General features: G+C 39.2%; 1 long non-coding RNA gene across 1 annotated transcript; it reads right to left on the reverse strand.

Moving 5' to 3' along the window:
• Positions 1 to 246: 246 nt before the first annotated feature.
• On the reverse strand, positions 247 to 9,008 carry LOC131509366 (uncharacterized). Its single transcript, XR_009260457.1, has 3 exons — positions 8,560 to 9,008; positions 2,309 to 2,414; positions 247 to 410 (listed from the first exon to the last, which is right to left on the reverse strand). It is a non-coding gene; the product is annotated as an uncharacterized LOC131509366 (long non-coding RNA).
• Between the last annotated feature and the right edge of the window lie 10,507 nt (positions 9,009 to 19,515).

A 19,515-nucleotide genomic window follows, 5' to 3' on the forward strand; every position in this document is an offset into this window, starting at 1 on the left:
CTGTGACAGAAGAAGGGCAGCTGGGTGGCTCAGGCGGTTAAGCTCCCTACTTCAGCTCAGGTCATCATCTCATGGTGCATGAGTTTGAGCCCTGCGTTGGGCCCTGATGACAGCTGGAGTCTGGAGCCTGCTTCGGATTCTGTCTCCCTCTCTCTCTGCCCTTCCCCCACTTGCACTCTGTCTCTCTCAAAAATAAATAAACATTAAAAATTAGTTTTTTTAAATAATAAAAAAAAGATGGTGACAGCAGAATACTTGAAAAATGTAGGTCATTTCTGAGCACAGGACTCTGTATAATGACATAAAGCAGGTCCTGTCCATAGGAATAATTTCTTCACTTACCAAAGGAGAAATGGTGGGGCCTGGAAGGAAACATTCATCTCACAGTTCAAGCCAGTGACAGGTATGCCCTAGATTTTAGAAAAATTAAGAAAGATGAGGGGTTCAAAATCCTATGAAGATGTTTTTAAAAAGCTCATGATACAAAAATTAGGAAAGGGAAGATTCATAGGAAAACTCATAATTATCTTCAGATATTTTAAAGGTATTATGCTATTCTGGAAAATCTGGCTTTATTTACTTCACATTCCTTTTGTTCTGAGTTCTGAGACTCCCTCCCCCCCTTTTTTTTAGAGATCAACCCTTTCAATTTCCTCTCCTCACTTCATTTATGTGGTTGATGGTGTTCATTTTAATATGGCGTGACAGTCCCCTACACACACACACACACACACACAGAGCCACAGGAGATTAGTCAAAGATAGAACACCTAACTCAAATTAGGTCATAAGAGTCCATTCTCTAGAAAGGAATATTTATGACCCAATAATGCATCTAGAACTTACTGATTGATGTTACAGGGTAAACTGATTATATAGAAGCAATATTATTACACAGTCACTTTCTCCTAAGGAACATACTGCTATGTGCCTGGAGGTGTTTAAGTGTGGCTTGAATTATTCAAAAAGAGATGCAAATAACAGACAGAATATAGGAACAGAATAAACATTTCATTTTAAAAGAAAACCTGCAAAAGTTTTTAAATACATAATACAGATGCATAACCTTTCCCCCGTCTCTCTTAACGATTTTAAATGCCTCTATTTAAGTCGTTTTTTTTCTTAAATTTAAAACATAGAATTCTCCTCAAACCTCTAACCAACACCTCTAATATAAAATTTGTTGTACTTACATTTATATTTAAGAATGGTTACAATTACTAGGTTGTCTTTTATTCCCTTTAACCTCTCCATATTTCACACCTCGACTGCAACTGGGTGAGCGTGTTTAATATTTTATGCCTTCTAGCCTCAAACTCCCAACACCTGTCTTTTTTTTCCCATTTACCTTTTTTATTGTTTCCTTAATAATGGAAAAAATGATATGTAAACACACAATATGTACTGACTTTAAATGCCAGGATTATATTTTCTAAAATGAGGTGCCAACAACATAGTAAAACTAAAATTGAATAAACAATTAATTATTACTGACAACTTTGCTTTGGTGGATGAGCACAGAAATTCCTCAAATCAAAACTCTCATTAATGCACTGAAAAAAATGTATGTTGAAATTTAGATCATTCTTGCAGTGATAAAAATTATCCCTATGTTGAGTAGCTTTATTCAAAAAGAGAGAGAAATAATAAGAGATGGGAGAAATGTGTATTACATATCATCCGTTATTTGAAATAAGTAAATAGTTAATTCAACTGTGGGACAGAAAGGCGATGGTCTTTTATTGGATAGGACTTCAGTGGTTTAAGGTTAGAGGGATATTTCACCCCCAATTTGACTTTTATTTATCTATTATCTGAACATATCCACTAGACTATTTCAATTTGGGGTAATAATTTTAATTGTTCTATTTTTCTCCGGCTTTTATTGTCAATAGAAAAAAAACATTGTCAAAATAAAACTGAAGCCCATAATGAGGCCATTTTTTTCTTCTTCACAAATGAAATAATTGCACAGACTGTCAAGAAATTCCTTCACTTAGAATATTTCAAAGTACTCTGGAATGACTATTTAATATCTGAAATTAGGGGATGCTAAAGTGGAAATAGAGGAAGAGAAAGATTTGTGTAATTATGACATTGAAAGTCCACACAGTTGAATGTATTAGGGTGTCTGTGGTAGGCAGCATTTAAGATGGCTCCTAATAATCCCTACCTTGTACTAGTCATGTGTTACCCTCTCCTTTTGAATATGGGGTGCATGTAGCAACTCACTTCTGACAAACAGAATATGGCAAAGTGATGTGACATCATTTCTAAGACAAGGTTAGAAAAAGGCTGTGGGCTTTCACCTTGATCACATTCTCTCTTGCTGTCTCTTGGATTGTTCATCCGGTAGAGGGCAGCTGCCATGCTTGAGGCATCCCTGTGGAGAAGCCCTCAAACAAGGGACTGAGCCTGCCAACAACACAGAGGTAAGGTTAGAAGTGAGCCCCATCTTAGTCAAGCCTTCAGATGAGAGCATAGCTCTAGCTGATAGTTTGGTTGCAACCCTATGAAAGACCCTCAGTCATAGGCACATTGCTAACCCATGCTTAGATTCCTGATCATTGGAACTGTGAGATGATAAATGTTATAAATTGTTAACTTTGGCAGTAGTTTATGATGCAGCAACAGAGAGCTAATATAGTTATACCAACAGTGAGATTTTGGGGAAGGGTATATTTGATAATATTCTATGCATAATTTTACCTAGGAAATAAGGGCAAAAGGGTTGAGGTAAGAAAGAAAAATGTCCCCACCAAGATGTCCATGTTGTAACTCATGGAACCTGTGAATAGGTTACTTTACCTGGCAAAAGGGATTCTGCAGATGTAATTACATTAAAGTGGTCAACATGGGGAGATTATCCTGGATTATTCAAGTGGGCCCAATATAATTGTAAGAGTCATTATGAAGTGGAAACAAGGGAATCAGAGTCAGAAAAGGAGATGTGACATTGGAAGGAGAAGTTGAAGTGATGTGCTTTAAAGATGAAGAGTCAGGGGTCAAGGAAGGCAGGTGGCCTCTAGAAACCGGAGAAGGCACCGGAATGGATTCTTCCCTAGAGCATCCAGAAGGAAATGGTATGTCCAGTTTTTCTTCTTGAACTATAGGTTACCTAGGATAAAAACAGGGAAGAACTTTTTTAACATCTCCCACTATGTGCCATTAGAATCAGGTCACCATCTGGTTTTAACCAGATGACTAGGTTGGGGTTGGTTTCTCTTCCTCAAATGTTTTGGTTTTCAAAAGACAGAGAGAGAATTGTGTCTTGCTCCCACCCTCATCCTTTCGATGTGCATTTAAATGCTGCAATTCCAAATTTAATGTGCTCTCCAGGTGTAGAAGCTCATGCATTAGGGTAAAGACAGGAAGAACATCTAGTAACTCTGAATAGTGTTTCTTCAATTTCAATTGTTCAGAATATCAAATAATCATTTGTGGAAGAAGAAAGACAATAGGACAAAACTGGAGAAAAATGATCATCTGCCCAAACTTGGTAGTTGGATTGGGACTTGTCTTGGCATCTTGGCCTCCAGATACAAATCTGAGAATGGATTTTGACCAGCACAAAAGCTGAAAGCAAGCAAAGCAAGAAAAATCCATATCCTTGGTCTGGTGGAGGAGAAAAAGGAAAACACAAAGCTTTCTGAAGACTGAAAAGCAAAGCACATTGGTGAGAATACATAAACAAATAATCTGAGAAGAAAATTTTAACAGACATAGGCACTTTATAATCAAATAAAAGTTGATATGACTTCTTAAAACAGAAAGAGAAAGGCATATGAAGAAAACAGGCCAAAATAAGAAGGGAACAGTTCAAGATGAAGAAAGAGAAGAATAAAGTAGTGAAAGATTACCAAAAAACTAGACATATAATAAAGAAATTAAAACCCACACTGTAGGGGATAAAACACATGATGTGAAAGGCTGAAATAGAGAGTTGGGATGCCGTCCTGAAATGCAAAGACAAGATGGAGGCTAGTCATGGAATAGAGAGAAAGAAAATATAAGAAAAATAAAATGGTTATTCATAAAGAAGAGCAAAACCTATGAAATGATAATCAGAAACTTTACCAGAACTAAACATATCTACAGATGTATTTTTAAGTTATCCATCCTCCAGGCAAAATGAATGAAAAGAAATCTATACCTAAATGTATCTTCCAATACTTTTATTTTCAAGGATTAGACAAATGGTCTGCAAAATCTCTAGGCAAAAACATATCTTTATAGCTATACCTAAAACTACACATATCTTGTCTATGTATCTGTATCTACATCTATATTCATAACCTATAAGTAGCAAAAATTTAGGTTATGCCAAGATTTTTCTTCTGAGGAACCATATACAAGAAAATTCTAGAGCAATTGGGGAAATGTGACCAAACATGTTGTCCCAGGCCAAACTGAATATCACCCAGAAGGGCAACTAAAACCTACACTCATCTTTGGAAGGGCTCATAAAATATGTCACCCATTTATTCACCATTCTTTAATAACTGTAAGACATCCATCCAAGGATCAAGAAATAAAATGAAATTAAGTTCATGAAGAATGCTTTTAAAGGAAAGGCATAGAACACAGAATCTAATATTTTAAAATAATGTCTGAATTACTTTAACGTGGATACATAGCTCAATGGAAATTGCAAAAACTTTTAATGAAGGAGAAAACATAGAAATTGCTCTCCAAGTAATATATTTCAAAGATATGAGTATGCATTTGTGCAGATCTACAGCTAAGAGAATGTTAAAGATCTATATATTACATTAAAAAATGAAAATACCTATAAATTCACCAATAGAAAAATAATTAAATCCATATGATGTGTAGCATTATGATGAAATGTAATATGGTTCTTTTGGCAGTCTGCTAGAAGACTTTCCAACAGCATGGGGAAATGTACATAATATATTTTGGTGGGGAAAAAAGGAAGTTATGAAACAGTATGCATAAAAGAACCAGTTTTTGTGAAAATAATGCATATGGTGTGATGAAAGGATACTGGAAGGTTTTGTACTAAATCATTAACAGTAATTTTCTCTGGATAATTCTCCTTTTTTGAGATTTATATATATTCCAAATTTTATGCCTTCATAGTATCACTTTTGTGTAAGTCCCATATGCTAACCGATTGTGCCACTGGAGCTCCTGGTATCACTTTCAAACAAACAAACAACGTGCAGGTTCTCTGCTTCAGCAGCATATAGGAAGATACATAGGCTTCTTTCTGTCTCATCAGTTGCTGGAAGAAACAGTTGAAACTTGACCACCAATTATTATCAGAAAGAGCAGAACAATATCCAACATGTAAAACCAAAACCATTATTTTGAGGTAGGCAGACATTCTTTAGCATTTAGATGGACAGCGTTAAAGAACTCAGGTCACTAAGTCATTCAGCTATCCAGGATACATTTCCTAGTTAATGCAGACCAGTGTGCTGATTGCATTAACAGATTTCCCAGAATGCAGCCTGCTCCAGGCATCGGATTAAAATTCTTTGAAGGTTCGATTAGATCATTGTTAAGACCTATCCTCAAAATTCTCTAGGCCAGGATGTTTTGCATTCTCTATAGACATGACTGATTGATCAGAGTTGGCATTCAAGGCATTACCTATTTGCTCTCATAGGGTCATTACACTGAAGCTACATTCATTAATTTAATCACTTGGTTCTCAGATAGTCTGTCCATCAGTAGATACTTTTTAAGTGCTAGACATTGCCCTATGCATGATATCGAAGCATGGTAATGAACAAGATACCCAAGATACCCACTCTCATGGAGCTTACATCCTGAGATAGTCAGTAAATAAGTAAACACATAAATAAACAGTTTCATTATAGTTAGTGATGAATGTTATGAGAAAATTAAACAGAAAAATGTGGTAAAATGAGACCAGGTAATTTACTTTAGACAGGATGATCAGATAAGCTCTCTGAGAAAGTGAAATTTGTACCAAGACTGGAATGACATGTGAGAGTGAGCCATGATAAATTTAAAAAAAAAATTTTTTTTAACGTTTATTTATTTTTGAGACAGAGAGAGACAGAGCATGAACAGGGGAGGGGCAGAGAGAGAGACACACACAGAATCTGAAACAGGCTCCAGGCTCTGAGCTGTCAGCACAGAGCCCGACGCGGGGCTCGAACTCACGGACCGCGAGATCATGACCTGAGCTGAAGTCGGACGCTTAACCGACTGAGCCACCCAGGTGCCCCGAGCCATGATAACTTCTAAGAGACAGGCATTTCGTAGAAGGAACAGCTAGTTCAAATATCCTGGGACAGGAACTCACCAGTACCTAAGGAAAAGAAAGAGATCCAGGTTAACTGGAGAAGATAAATGTGGTTGTACCAGTCACAGTCTAATGAGGAAAGCAAAAATCACTTAATGCATTTAAAATAGAGAAAACTAGGGGCGCCTGGATGGCTCAGCTGGTTAAGTGTCTGACTTTGATTTTGGCTCAGGTCATGATCTCACACTTGTGGAGCCTACTTGGGATACTCTCCCTCTCTCTCTCTCTCTCTGCCCTTCCCTTGTTTACATTTTTTCTCTCTCTCTTTCTCTCAAAATTAATAAGTAAATGAACTTTAAAATAGAGGAAATTAATGTGTAGAACTGGTTGCATGGATGGTAGGAGAGCTGGAATCCAGATGGGATGGTGAGGCAACCCAAAGATTACAAATGGCAAGAAGCCATTAGCAACTGCAAGGTGGGAGTGCCACAGGAGGGTGCAGGGGTACCAGGGCCCAGGCAGGGCTGTGCAGCAGAAGTTGGACTTCCCCAGCAAGGGCAGGAGACATGGAGGAGACAGGTCAGAGAAATTAGGGGTGACATTTCCAGCACCTCCCTTCCCCCTCTCCCACCAGTGCCATCCACTACTGCCATCTACTGAGGTAGAAGCCAGCCCATACCAGGGCAGAGCCTAGAATGTGGAAGGAGAGGGCTTGCAGGCAGGGACAGGTGCAGGGCGGGGAGGAGTGAGGTCGAGGGGACATCAGATCAGGCTGAGGGAGGGTTGGGATCGCCGTCTAAGTGTTAAGGGAAGCCTTGGAAGGTTTCAAGCCCCAGGAAAGAGTGGTATAAAATTCTAAACTTAGAAAAGTTTGCTCCTGCCTAGAAGTCTTCTGTGTCGCATCTCCTGCAGAGGTTGGTGTACCAGCTGGCCGAATTCCCATCTCCAATGCTGTAGTACGTTATCAGAGCAAGAGGCCAATCTTCCATCTACATACTCTACATCGAAAGGACTCAGAGAAAGTACTTGCAGCTCCAGGACAGTTGAGGGACCTCAGTGATTTGCAGTGTATCATAGTTACAAGCACAAACGGATGCTCTGGCTTCAGACCCTCATTTTGTCATCTACCACCTGTGTGACCTTGGACAAGTCACTGGACGTCCCTGTCCTTCTGTCTCCCAATCTGCAAAACGAGGCTAATAATATTACCTACTTGATGGGATTGTCGTGAGGATTTAAATGCATAACCTGGGCCATTGCCTAACCCAGAGAGAAAGTACGAATATGTGTTTACTTAACCCCAGCCTTTGTGAAATGCCCACTCAAAGTGAGGCCATTGGTATTTGTGACAAACCTTAAGGGATATGCTAAAGCTTCAAGTTCCTAAGTCCCTCAGATCAATGCTTCTCAAAGTGTGGTCCCAGACCAGCAGCACAGAATTTAGGAACTTGTTAGAAATGTAAATTATTGGACCTCACCCCAGATGTACTGAATTTGAAGGTGAGCCTGGCAATCTGGTTTTATAAGCCTTCCAGGAGATTCTGAGGCATAACTGCGAACTTCTTTTTTTTTTTTTTTTTCAAGTGAGAACTTAAGGTGGGTAGCCTGAAAGAAACATATCTGAACTTCTCTGATTTAACTTATTATACAAAGGCCTTTACTGAACCACAATTCAATATAGGGAATAAGAAATTATTTGTTGAAATGTGTTTCTGCATCCTTCAAAAAATTACATTGTTCAATCCCATGTGAAAGTGATTTTTTAAGTGAAAATGCAATATAAAAGGACATATTACTTATGTCAATATTTACTGTCTTTTCAAAAAATGTTTATTTATTTTTGAGAGAGAGAGACAGAACATGAGCAGGGGAGGGGCAGAGACAGAGGGAGACACAAGAAGGCTCCAGGCTCTGAGCTGTCAGCACAGAGCCTGATGTGGGGCTCAAACCCACGGACCATGAGATCATCACCCAAGCCCAAGCACTAAATTCCTCCTATGTTGGTAATAGTGTAGGATTGGTTTCCTTGTTTCCTTTAGTTTTTGTGCTATGTTTTTTTTTGTTTGTTTGTTTTTTAATCTCACACCATTCCCACCCCCTCTAAGGATCAAGGACTCTGCCTTGTGTCCCAGGCTGTTGGCAAAGCTGTTTTTCTCTTGGGACAAGTTTCTAGTAGCATGGGGGGGGGGGGTCCTTCTGTTGGATGGGCCATAGAAGACTTGCAGGCAGCTATAGAGGGAAGGCCCTCGCCCAAAGAGTTTTTTGAAAGGGGACACGGCTCCTCTGTACAGGAGCAGAGGGGAGCCCTTCAGCACTCACCAGGCTGCAGCAGGCAGGACCTTCTCTGTCAGATCTCTACATCTCCTCCTTCATGATACCCATCCTTCCAGACAACGGCCCTCGTGCAACCTCCCAGAGATGGGACACAATTCTCTTCTCTTTCTAGTCATTTCAGTGGCAAATTTTTTCCTGCAAGACTTCCCTTTTGATTCTCAGAAACCCAGTATGGAAATTAAAACGATTACTGAACATAATTTTGCTTTTCTCTTTGCATTTACGATCCAACAACAACTTTTCCCTTCAAAGCCATGGGAGGGGGAGTGTCTCAGACCAACAAGGAAAAGGTTGGGAAGGGTAAGAAAAAAGAAACATTCTCAAGATTAATATCTCAAGAAGTCTTCCCACTACACTCATAAAATAGAAAGTTATTCCGCAAACTCATGCTGTTCGCTCTTATGTCTCAGTTGCCAAGACTTTGTTTTGAATCACAGTCGCTTCATTTCAACTGTGTCTTCTGGTGGGAACTAATCATACTCCCTTCTGTTGTTAAATATCCTAGTTCTTAGCTTGTTTCCCTGTTGCAAATGTGTGTCTGTTTTTGTAAACCAACTCAAATTCCTTTGGAAAGCAAAGTATAAATAATGCATGAACTAACAAAAGTCTGGTCTGGAGACAAAACTTTGCAAAGTTGCAAATAAACTCAGACTCTAAGATACCATCTCTTTAAAATATAAATGGTTTTATTCATTTAATAGAAGTGTTAAGTTTTGAAATAAGATTTCATGGGATCAACCTAGCCCAGACACCTTTTAGTTGCGTGGTACCTCAGTTTCCTCTGCAGCAAAATGGAAAGAATAATAATATCCCTCTGATAAGGTAGTTGTGAATTTAGATAAAATTATATGTAAAGTGCTTACCATAGTGCCTGGAACTTAACAGATGCTCAATGATGTCAGCTGTTGCTAGTATTCTGATGATTCTTATCATTGTTGTTATAGTGACTGGCAACTTTGATCTAAAAAAAGGAATTAGAGGCACCTGGGTGGCTCAGTTGGTTAAGCATTTGATTTCGGCTCAGGTCATGATCTCACAGTTGGTGAGTTGGAGCCCCACTGTGCCCCTCTGTGCTGACAGCTCAGAGCCTGGAGTGGGCTTCAGATTCTGTGTCTCCCTCTCTCTCTGCTCCTCCCCCTCTCACACTTTCTCTCTCTCCGTATCCCTCTGAAAAATAAATAAAACATTAAAAAAATAAAAATAAATAAATAAAGGAATTATAAGAGCTTCAAAAATGCATGCAATCCATAAAATGTCATGAGTATAAGGAAGTGAAAAAGATTAAGAACGTGGATAGTTATGACATTCTAGACTAATTCATCACTCCATTGTTATTTTTGCTTTATCTTTAATAATCTAGCTTTGTCATTTGAATCAGCTCTCAAATAATTTTAAAGTTTTTGACTTATTGGGGCACGTGGGTGGCTCAGTCGGTTAAGTGTCCGACTTCAGCTCAGGTCATGATCTCGCGGTTTGTGAGTTCGAGCCCCAGGTGGGGCTATGTGCTGACAGCTCGGAGCCTGGAGCCTGCTTGGGATTCTGTGTCTCCTTCTCTCTCTGACCCTCCTCCACGTGTGCTCTGTCTCTATCAAAAATAAATAAATGTAAAGTTTTTGTCTTATTAGGAGGCTTACTTTTTGCTTTCTCATTTCCACCAATAGTCTAAATCAAGATGTCTCTAAATATTTGACAGATTCTTTTTTTTTTAATGCTTTTTATTAATTTATTTTTGAGACAGAGAGAGACAGAGCATGAGCAGGGGAGGGACAGAGAGAGAGGGAGACACAGAATCTGAAGCAGGCTCCAGGCTCTGAGCTGACAGCACAGAGCCCGATGCAGGGCTCGAACTCACGGAGTGTGAGATCATGACCTGAGCTGAAGTCGGACGCTCAACCGACTGAGCCACCCAGACGCCCCAAGATGTCTCTAAATATTTGGAAGTAAATAGGCATTATTACACACACTCGAAAATGCACACATGTGCTCACACACACATACACACAAGGTATAAATATTACCATGTCCAGGGCACTAGAAGTCATAAGGTGCAGAAATATGGTGTCTCTTTAAAGAGTAGTATATATCACTCTTCTAAAGAGAAGGTTCTTATACTAACCTGCACACTGATTTACTTAGATGATCAGAAAACATGATATAAATGAAGTCACTAAAGAGAATTAAGAAATCCAGATTCCTGAGTTTTGTAACAGACTTGCTGAATCAAACTCTCCCAGCATGGGAAGTCGTTACGAGGGTTTGTTTGTTTGTTTGTTTGTTTGTTTGTTTGTTTTTCACAACCTGGCCTCTCCTGTTAGGATGAGTAATGGCGCTCACTGGAATAAAAAGGTATGCTGTTGTATACACCAGGTGGCTTGTCAGTAATTCAGTTATAGGGAAGCAACAAGAAGAACCTCATTAGAACTTGGTGTCAGAGAAGTGATTGTGGTAGACAAAGAAATTAACAAGAAAACTGATAAGAGCTGCCAAAGATAAGAGTGGAACTGAGTGGGATTGAGCCCCACCTGATGTCTCCGAGGCAGAGGAAGTAGCCTTGCAGCCATTACTGACCCCCAAAGATGAAGTACAGCTCAAGACCGCCTACAGCAAATCCAACGTGCAGCCCAAGAGTATAGGCTCTGCCTCCCCTGGCCCAGGCCAGCCTCCGCTCAGCAGCCCCACAAGGGGTGGAGTCAAGAAGGTGTCAGGGGTGGGTGGTACCACCTATGAGATTTCCGTGTGAGCCTTCAGCACCTCCCTTCCGCCCCACGCCTCTGCGCCTACACCAAAGGGCCCCAGGTGGCCACCTTCCTTTCCTCAAGGGGCTCCCCTCCCCTGCATGGACATTTTTTTAAACCACCGATTCCAAGAGGTTGAGGAGCGTTTTATAAAATGCAGTGGGGTTGGGGAGTTGGAGAGTTGGGGCCCTGAGACTGGGGTAGCAATCCCCTTCACCTTTTAAGATCTTCCCTTCCTTAACCCCTGGACCAGAATCAGTGGACATTTGTGCAATTGCTCGCCCTGGAGGGAACCAGATCATTTTTTAGACCAGAAATATTTTTTTTTATTATTGTTAAAAAAAAAATTGAGTTTCACGTACAGATCCCGTTCTCCCGCAAAACATGGCCATTCACACATGATTTCAGAGGAGAAAATTGGACTTCAAGTTGAATGCCACCCTTTTGTACGTAAAGCTAATTCTGTCCTTCTGACTATTTTGTGCTTCTCTGGTGAACTCTTCCCCCAAAATCGACTTCCTGTCCATTCACCTAAACTTCACCCACACTCTCTTCTCCAAGAGCAGATTTACAGTTGATTTTCTATAGATTTGAGCCCCTATCTTTCTCTCAAAAATTTCTCCAAATCTAAATTAAAAATAAAGGAAGGTTAAGAAATCTATTTCACCAGCATGAAAGCACTCACACTTGATGACAGCATTCACCATCCTGGGTAGCTTCACAAACTGCTGCCTTGAAGAAGTGAGAGAATTCTACAGGATCTTTCTCTTCTGTATTATTTCTTACTATTTTTTTAAAAAAATGTAATGACTGTGGGCACTAAAAAAGAACTGCTTGGACTAACAATTGTATCATTTTATTCCATTTTAATCTAAAATTATGGTTTCCCCTTTATCATCCTTTAAGTAATTAATGTCTACCAGTTTAAAAGCTTTTCTACTATTTGCTTTTGTACTTATTCTTGGAAATTGATTCTGTATTTGTTTTCCGTGAGGCAAACGATTTAGGCTGAAGTCCTCATGTGTTCATATTCAGGATTTTTGCCCCTGGCTTCTCTTGCTTCTGGTGTATTGATTCTATTATTCTGTAGAGGTTATTTTGATGTATTTTCTTTAGACTAAAAGTACTCAGCGGGTCTCTACCTTTTTCTGTAATTCACAAGGAAGTAATTTTAAACGTAAAAGAGCATAATTGGTGATAATACGGGAAATTTCACAAAGTTCTGCTCTTCCAAAACTATTCTTACTCATTTTATCAATAGATGATATTGAAAGCTTAGTAATTGCAAATCATTTGCTAAATATTTTAAATGCATGATTTCACTTATTCCTCCCTGAAACCCTTCCATGGATGTGGTAATATTGGCCCCATTTTACAGATGAGGACAGTGAGGTACAGATTTTTCAATCACCTGCTCCAAGTCACATCCGTAACAGATATAGAGTGGGGACTTGAACCCAAGTCTGATGGCACTAGACCTGACCTTGTTTAACACCACTAAATTCTACCTTGAGCGTTTACCACTATTGTGTTATGTTTTTAGCTTTGCAATCTCCGTATATGTAACCGGAATTACGTCCCCGAAATACATCAGCTCATAATCCCTGAAACCAGTGAATGTGACCTGATTTGGAGAAAAGATCTCTGCGGATGTAATTAAGAAAAAGGATTCTGAGATCAGATCAGCCCTAAATGCAGAGGGCCCTAAATGCAGTTACTTGTATCCTTCTAAGAGGGAGGCAGCAGGAAAACAGAAGAGGAGAAAGGAATGTGAAGATACCAGAGTGATGTGGCCACAAGCCAAAGAATGCTAGGGGCCATACCAACTAATAAATATTCAAGGACCACGTGTTACCTCACTGATTATTACAGTCTACAGTGAACAGAAGAAAGAAGGTGCCTTGGTGTTATCCTTACCTTTTTAATTGACATATTTTTTTCAAGTTGACTCCACGCTTCCATAGTCCTGTTTATTATTTTAAAACAAAATGAAGGTACACACATGGAATATTTAAAACGGATAATTCTAGAAAGCACATTGGGAGAAGAAAATTAAAACTTAAGTGTCTCTGTTATTAATTCATAGCTGTGCTTCTCTTGTTTTAACTTCCATCTAAAGCGCTCCTGATCAGCATATGTCTGCAGCTTGTTCTGTTGGATGAACTTAGAGTTGTTGTCCCTTTCCTGGCCATGCCCTGGCGCTTCGAGGTGGCCCCATGCTTGAGAAACAGCATGTGATGATTTAGGACATGGTGTCATCCAGGCAGCCTCTTTAATCATGTTCTGCTAAAAAATGCATCCCCCAAAGTTTAGCTTCCTGCTCCTTTGAATTCTTGCACCTTCCTTCACCTTACCTGGAAGAGAGTCTAGGTTAAGACAGGAAGCAGGGTATCCCAGTGTTACTGATTCTCTCTCTTTCCTCTTCCAACCTCACCAGCAACTTGTATGCTTTCTTTTGTGGAAACTGTTCCACATCCATCAGTAATTTCTTTTAGTCTCACTTCAGATTAAGATTACTTTATGAAATAACATGTATTTATAAAAATCTTGAGTGACACACCAACTGTGTGAGATTGAAAACTGAAAAAAAATATTTAAATAGAAATTTTAATATGAGTTTAAAAACGGTAAAATTATTTTGTCACTACTTGCATTACTTGCATATTTTTTTGTCCTGAACTTTGTTTTGTTCTGGCTATTATCCCATCTACTATCAAATTTCTATGCTGTTTTTTCCTCTGCATAAGAAAAGACCAAGTAGCTTCTTAATATACTAGCTCTTTCCAGTCCATTCATAAATATAAATGAACTGAGGTCACTTGTCATCAATTGTGATGAGTTAGATTGTATGCCCTGACCCAAAGAAAATGCACATGTTGGAATCCTAATTTCTGCTATCTCAGAATGTGAACTTACTTGGGAATAGGATCTTTATAGAGGTAATCAAGTTAAAATGAGGTAATTAGGGATGGGCTCTAATCCAAGATGGCTGAAGTCCTTAAAAAAGGGAAATTTGGACAGAGAGACACAGTGGGATGACAATGTGAGGTTATGCAAGCAGAAGTTACCCATGTGACTGAAACGATGCGTCTGCAAACCAAAAATGTCAAAGATTGCCAGCAAGCACCAGAAGCTTAAAGAAGCAAAAGCCCTCAGAGGGAGTACAGCCTCCCTTGTGCACTTGTGGACTTTTGGGCTCCAGAACGCTGAGACAGTAAGTTTCTGTTGTTTTGAGCCACTCAGTTTGTGGTAGAAAACTAATATGTTAATAAATAAAGAAAAACAACCAACTGAAGATAGAAGAATAATTTTAATTATTTCTGCTGTTAAGAATGATAGACTATATTCAAGGTCACTATCCAAAGGGATCATCCAGAGGAGAGAATTGTGAGTCATGATAATTAGAGAAATTCAGAAAAAGTAACCGAGGAAGTCATTTACTTCAGCCCAGAATGGCTGCCTATTTTCCATAATGTCTTGCAAATAAGTCACTCCAGTTAAAAAGGGCTCACTGATCTCAGAATTTTGCCTTTTTGAGGAGCCTCAGAGATCCTCTTATGATTTTTACAGGCATCCCTTGGACGCAGCTAAGCTTCATCACCTTGGTGAGACCTTCCCTACCTCTTATCCTTGAGAAAATCGACCCCTCCTTCCTGTCTGACCCCACGGTTCCCGTACAAAGCTCCATTTATGTCAGCCCCTCTTATACTGTGTTTATAATTATTTACTTCTGTTTCTTTCTTTTCCACTATTCTGTTGGTTTCTAAAGGCTACTTTATTGGCACAGAGTAGCTATTCATTACACATTTTTTGAATGACAGAATTAACAGAGTAAAGTAGATGTCAAGTGACTCAAACAAGGTCACAGTATTCATCTTTTATTGCTGCTATAACAAACTACCACAAATGTAGGGGCTTAAATCAACACAGATTTATTAATGTATAATTCTGGAGGGCAGAAGTCCAAAATCAGTCCTACTGGGCTTAAGTCAACAGGTTGGCAGGGATGATTCCTTCCGGAGGATCTAGGGGGAGATTTTATTTGCTTGCCTTGTTCAGCTTGTAGTAACCACCTGCTTTTCCTTGGCTGGTTTCCCCTTGCACCATCATTGACACCAGCAATCTCTTTCTCTCTCTGACTTCTGTCATCACATCTGCTTCCCTGACTCTGACCTTCCTGCCTTCCACTTATAAGGACCTTTGTAATTACACTGAACTTACTTGGATTATCTAAGATAATCTCCCCATCTCAAGATCATACCCTAATCATGTCTTCAAAGTCTCTTTTGCCATGTAAGGTAAAACATGTACAGTCTCCAGCAATTATGACATGGACATTTTTGGAGGCTGTTATTGATCTACCCCAGTCACATACCTCCTTCTGGGAAATTCCTGTGGTTTTGCCTACCATCTACAATAAATACTCTGATGACAACTACATAGGCATCTTCAGCCCAAGAATCTCCAGACTTCTACAGCTAGGTGTTTGTTGACTATTTCTTCTTAAATGCCCCGTGGATACCATAAACTCCAGGTCTCCCAAATCGAACTTATCAGTTTTGCTTGTCACTTCCATCTCTTGTTGGCCATTGGCTCATCAGTGGCCACAGCACTCACCAAGCTAGAAACCTTGGGATGTTACTTGTTTCCTCTTTTTCAGGAATGAAATGTTTCCCATTTTCATCAATGACCATGTTGTGCTGATTTCACTTCCAAACTGTTCCTCAAATCTGTCATTCCTTCTTTACTCCTCATGTCATATTCCCATTTAGTCTCTCATCAGTTCAGACTGATGAGACAATTCCTCGTGCTGGTCACTTCCCCTTAAATCCATTCTTTTGTCTGCCATAGAATATTTATTGATCAAAATTTAATGTAATGATTAAATTGATTTAATTTATTTGGACTTCTAACCTCTAGACCTATAAGATGACCTGGAGTGGTGGGCTTAAACAAATATGGCTTATGGAGAAATATAACTGTTATAAACCTTAACAACATGGGAATGGTAGAACTGAGCAAAGTTTTGACCTAGAAGCAAGGAGAAGAGTCAAGAAAGAGGTGCATACACACACATTGCCTCACTTTATATGTGGGGAATCAGAAACCATCTAAAGTTGGCGAATCCATTAAAGAGCAATGAGTTTATTTTTGAAGTCCCAACATAACAAAATAAAGACATAGGAAATATACACAGATGATAAACATTAGGTAGAAAGGCATGAAAGTAGAAGTAATATCAATGAACTAAATTTCTCATGTTTTATGGCAAGAATTCAATAAATACTACCTAGAATTGATAACGAGAAATATAATAAGCATATTGCTTAGTGTTATGGAGGAAAGGTCAGAAGAAGTAAACATTCAACCTATTTGAGAAGGTGCTTATGGATATATTTTGATATATATCTGTCTGTTGTTTGAATGTTTTATGTCCAAGTATGCCTATTACCATAGTAATATGTGAAACTTCACCTCTTTATAAGTATTAAGTCAGAATATTTTGATTATAAAGAACAGAAGATGAGTCTAGGTGGCTTCTGCAATTTATCTCATATAACAGAAGTCCAGAGTATGTTGCGGGTGCCAAGTCTCCATTTCTGTGTGGTGAATTGGACCTTCCCTGTGCCCTGTCCTTTGTGTGGGCATCCTCAGGCCCTCAGCAGGTTTGGGTATGATAGCAGTAGGGAATGCTGTTGATGTCTTTTCCAGATTCCCTTCACTCTGTCATCATACTTGTCCCCAAGCTGCTGTGAGGATTGCATTTGGCAAGATAGAAGGCAACTTTTCTGGGAGGTAATGCCCCTCCACTCCAGGGCAGCGTAAGAAAAAGGGGCAACCAAAAGCTAATGACTATCCGACAAGGGGAACAAAAGGTCAGCCCTATGACTCAAGGAGGAACCAAATTCAGGTGCAGTTTTGGCTCCAGGTTTTCCTGTAGTATCAGGCTGAAGCCATTGGCCCACTGAGAACACACTGTTGGCTTAGCTTTTCTTCTACACCCTGTTCTGCTTTTCTCATTACTGTTCTCCAGAGAACACACTCTGAGTAAATACCTTTCGTAAAGGTCCACATTGAATTCTTTATCAGTTCTTTAGGGAACCCAGCCTAAGATACCATGTCTATAGCTCATTCGCCCCAGAGTCCCACCCCCATTCCTTCCCAGTTTCCCCTCCTGCCTCACTTGCTTTAATTCCTTCACATACCCATGCCTAGACCAACCACTGGTGAGGGGAATGGCATTACCAATACTACTTTAGACTATGTATCTGAGATGGAATGATTTGGGGGAACCAATCATTCAAACCACTGCAAAAATGAGTGGATGTGATCAGCTTTGCAAGAAGATTTCATTTTCCCCCTGGTTTACTTGACATGGGGCATTGGTAGGTGAATTTCTGTGTTGGTCCCACCACCCTGAATCTGAAATTGCAGGGACCTGCGATGAGGACACATTAACTTATTTACCTGAATAAGCTCTTGATAATCTTAGAGAAACAGTATTTTTCCAGCTTGTCTAATTCTCAGGAAGCTCTAAGGCCCTAAGTCTCTAAAGCAATTTTTTTTAAGTTTTAATGTAAGAACACTACTTCTCTGGGAGATGACTCTACAAAAGAATAATGCCACATTTCATGATTTCCACTGCACAATGACACATAGTTAAGCTGACAGAGAAAGCTTCGTTTCTTTGCAAAACAAATACACTAGGAAATGCTGTGCGATTTAACAACCAGTCTTGTCCTGAAATCATAAGGTCAGGACAAAACATAAAAATCAAAGCAGTTCAATCTATTATAAACAAAACCCATGTGAAATAAATTTTCCCAGACATCATCAGGAACAATAAAGCTTATCAGCTACTTCAATTTGTGGAAAAGTTAGAAAATTGGAACAAATGAGGTGACAACATGGGGTACTTTCTCTCTTCAAGTTCTTTTACCTACCTCTCCCCATAGTCCGAGCTCTACCCCTGGGATATAGCTTCACCGTTTCTGGCTCTCTTCTCATTGTAGAAAAAAAAAACACACAGGGAAATGAGAAAGAAATGAGTTGACCAGAAGATATAGTATTTATTATGTGAAACAACAAAATGTGTAGCCTTTATTTTTTTGTCTTCAATTTTCCAGCTCTTAAAATGGAGTGTTTTGTTTTACTGACTCCTCAGGAGAAAACATGAAGATGAATACAAGTATGTGAAAAGTAAATCAAACTTTTTACAAGGAGAGAACAATTAAATCAAAGGACTATCTAGTGCTCCATTATTTTAGAAAGTGGAAAAGTAACTGTGTATACAATGTAGGGCCCACGAAGGTGATAGTGACAAATAGAGACATTTTCTAACATAGGAAGCCTACATACTGTGGAAAAAAAGCATACTGTCTTGTAGGAATCTAGAAATTTGAGTCTCTTTCCTGCTTTACTACTTGCTCATTGTGTGACCTCAGGCAATGCACTTACCTTGTCTAGTTTGACCTTTCCTACTGTGAAATATTTGGAAATAATAATACTAATAACGCTGTCAATTATGACAATGGTGACATTTACTAAGCACATGCAATAGGACAAGCACTGTGTGATATACATGTTTACTCATTCTATTCTCAAGAACTTCTGATATAGGTGTTCAAATTCCAATGTTATAGAATTGGTACATCTGTTTAGAGGCTTTTGGTATCAAGTTTCACAGGAAAACTAATCTAACCGACTTATACAATAAGAAGAGTTGATTATTTCCCATAATAGAAGTCTCAAGCTCTGTTAATGGACTAACTCAAGGGTGTCTCTAGGGGTTTTGGTTATTGGCATCATCTCGTTCCTCCATCCTTGGCATGGATTCTTCCAGTTTGACCCTTTCTGCCCACAAGATGGCTGCCACATTTCTAAAAATCACATCCTTCTACAGTGGGCACTGGTAAGAAGGCAAGGAAAATATTCTCATAATTCTAGGCTGAACTCCTTTATATCTTATTGATCAGAAACAGGTAACACGTCTATCTCCTGACAAACCATACAATTACTGGGATCTCTTTAAACCAAGCCAGAGGCTCAGCCATTCCTGAAAAACATAGCTTGAAAAGAGTTGAACAAAAATAGGAGTAGGGGTATGGCTGTGGGTGTGCATTCTGATACGTAAGAAAGCAGGATCAAATACACAAGTGCTTCTCCCCTATTGAAGGCAGAGCCAGAATTCAAATGTACATCTTTT

This window comes from Neofelis nebulosa, chromosome 1, assembly GCF_028018385.1.
Source record: "Neofelis nebulosa isolate mNeoNeb1 chromosome 1, mNeoNeb1.pri, whole genome shotgun sequence".
NCBI classification, from domain to species: domain Eukaryota; kingdom Metazoa; phylum Chordata; class Mammalia; order Carnivora; family Felidae; genus Neofelis; species Neofelis nebulosa.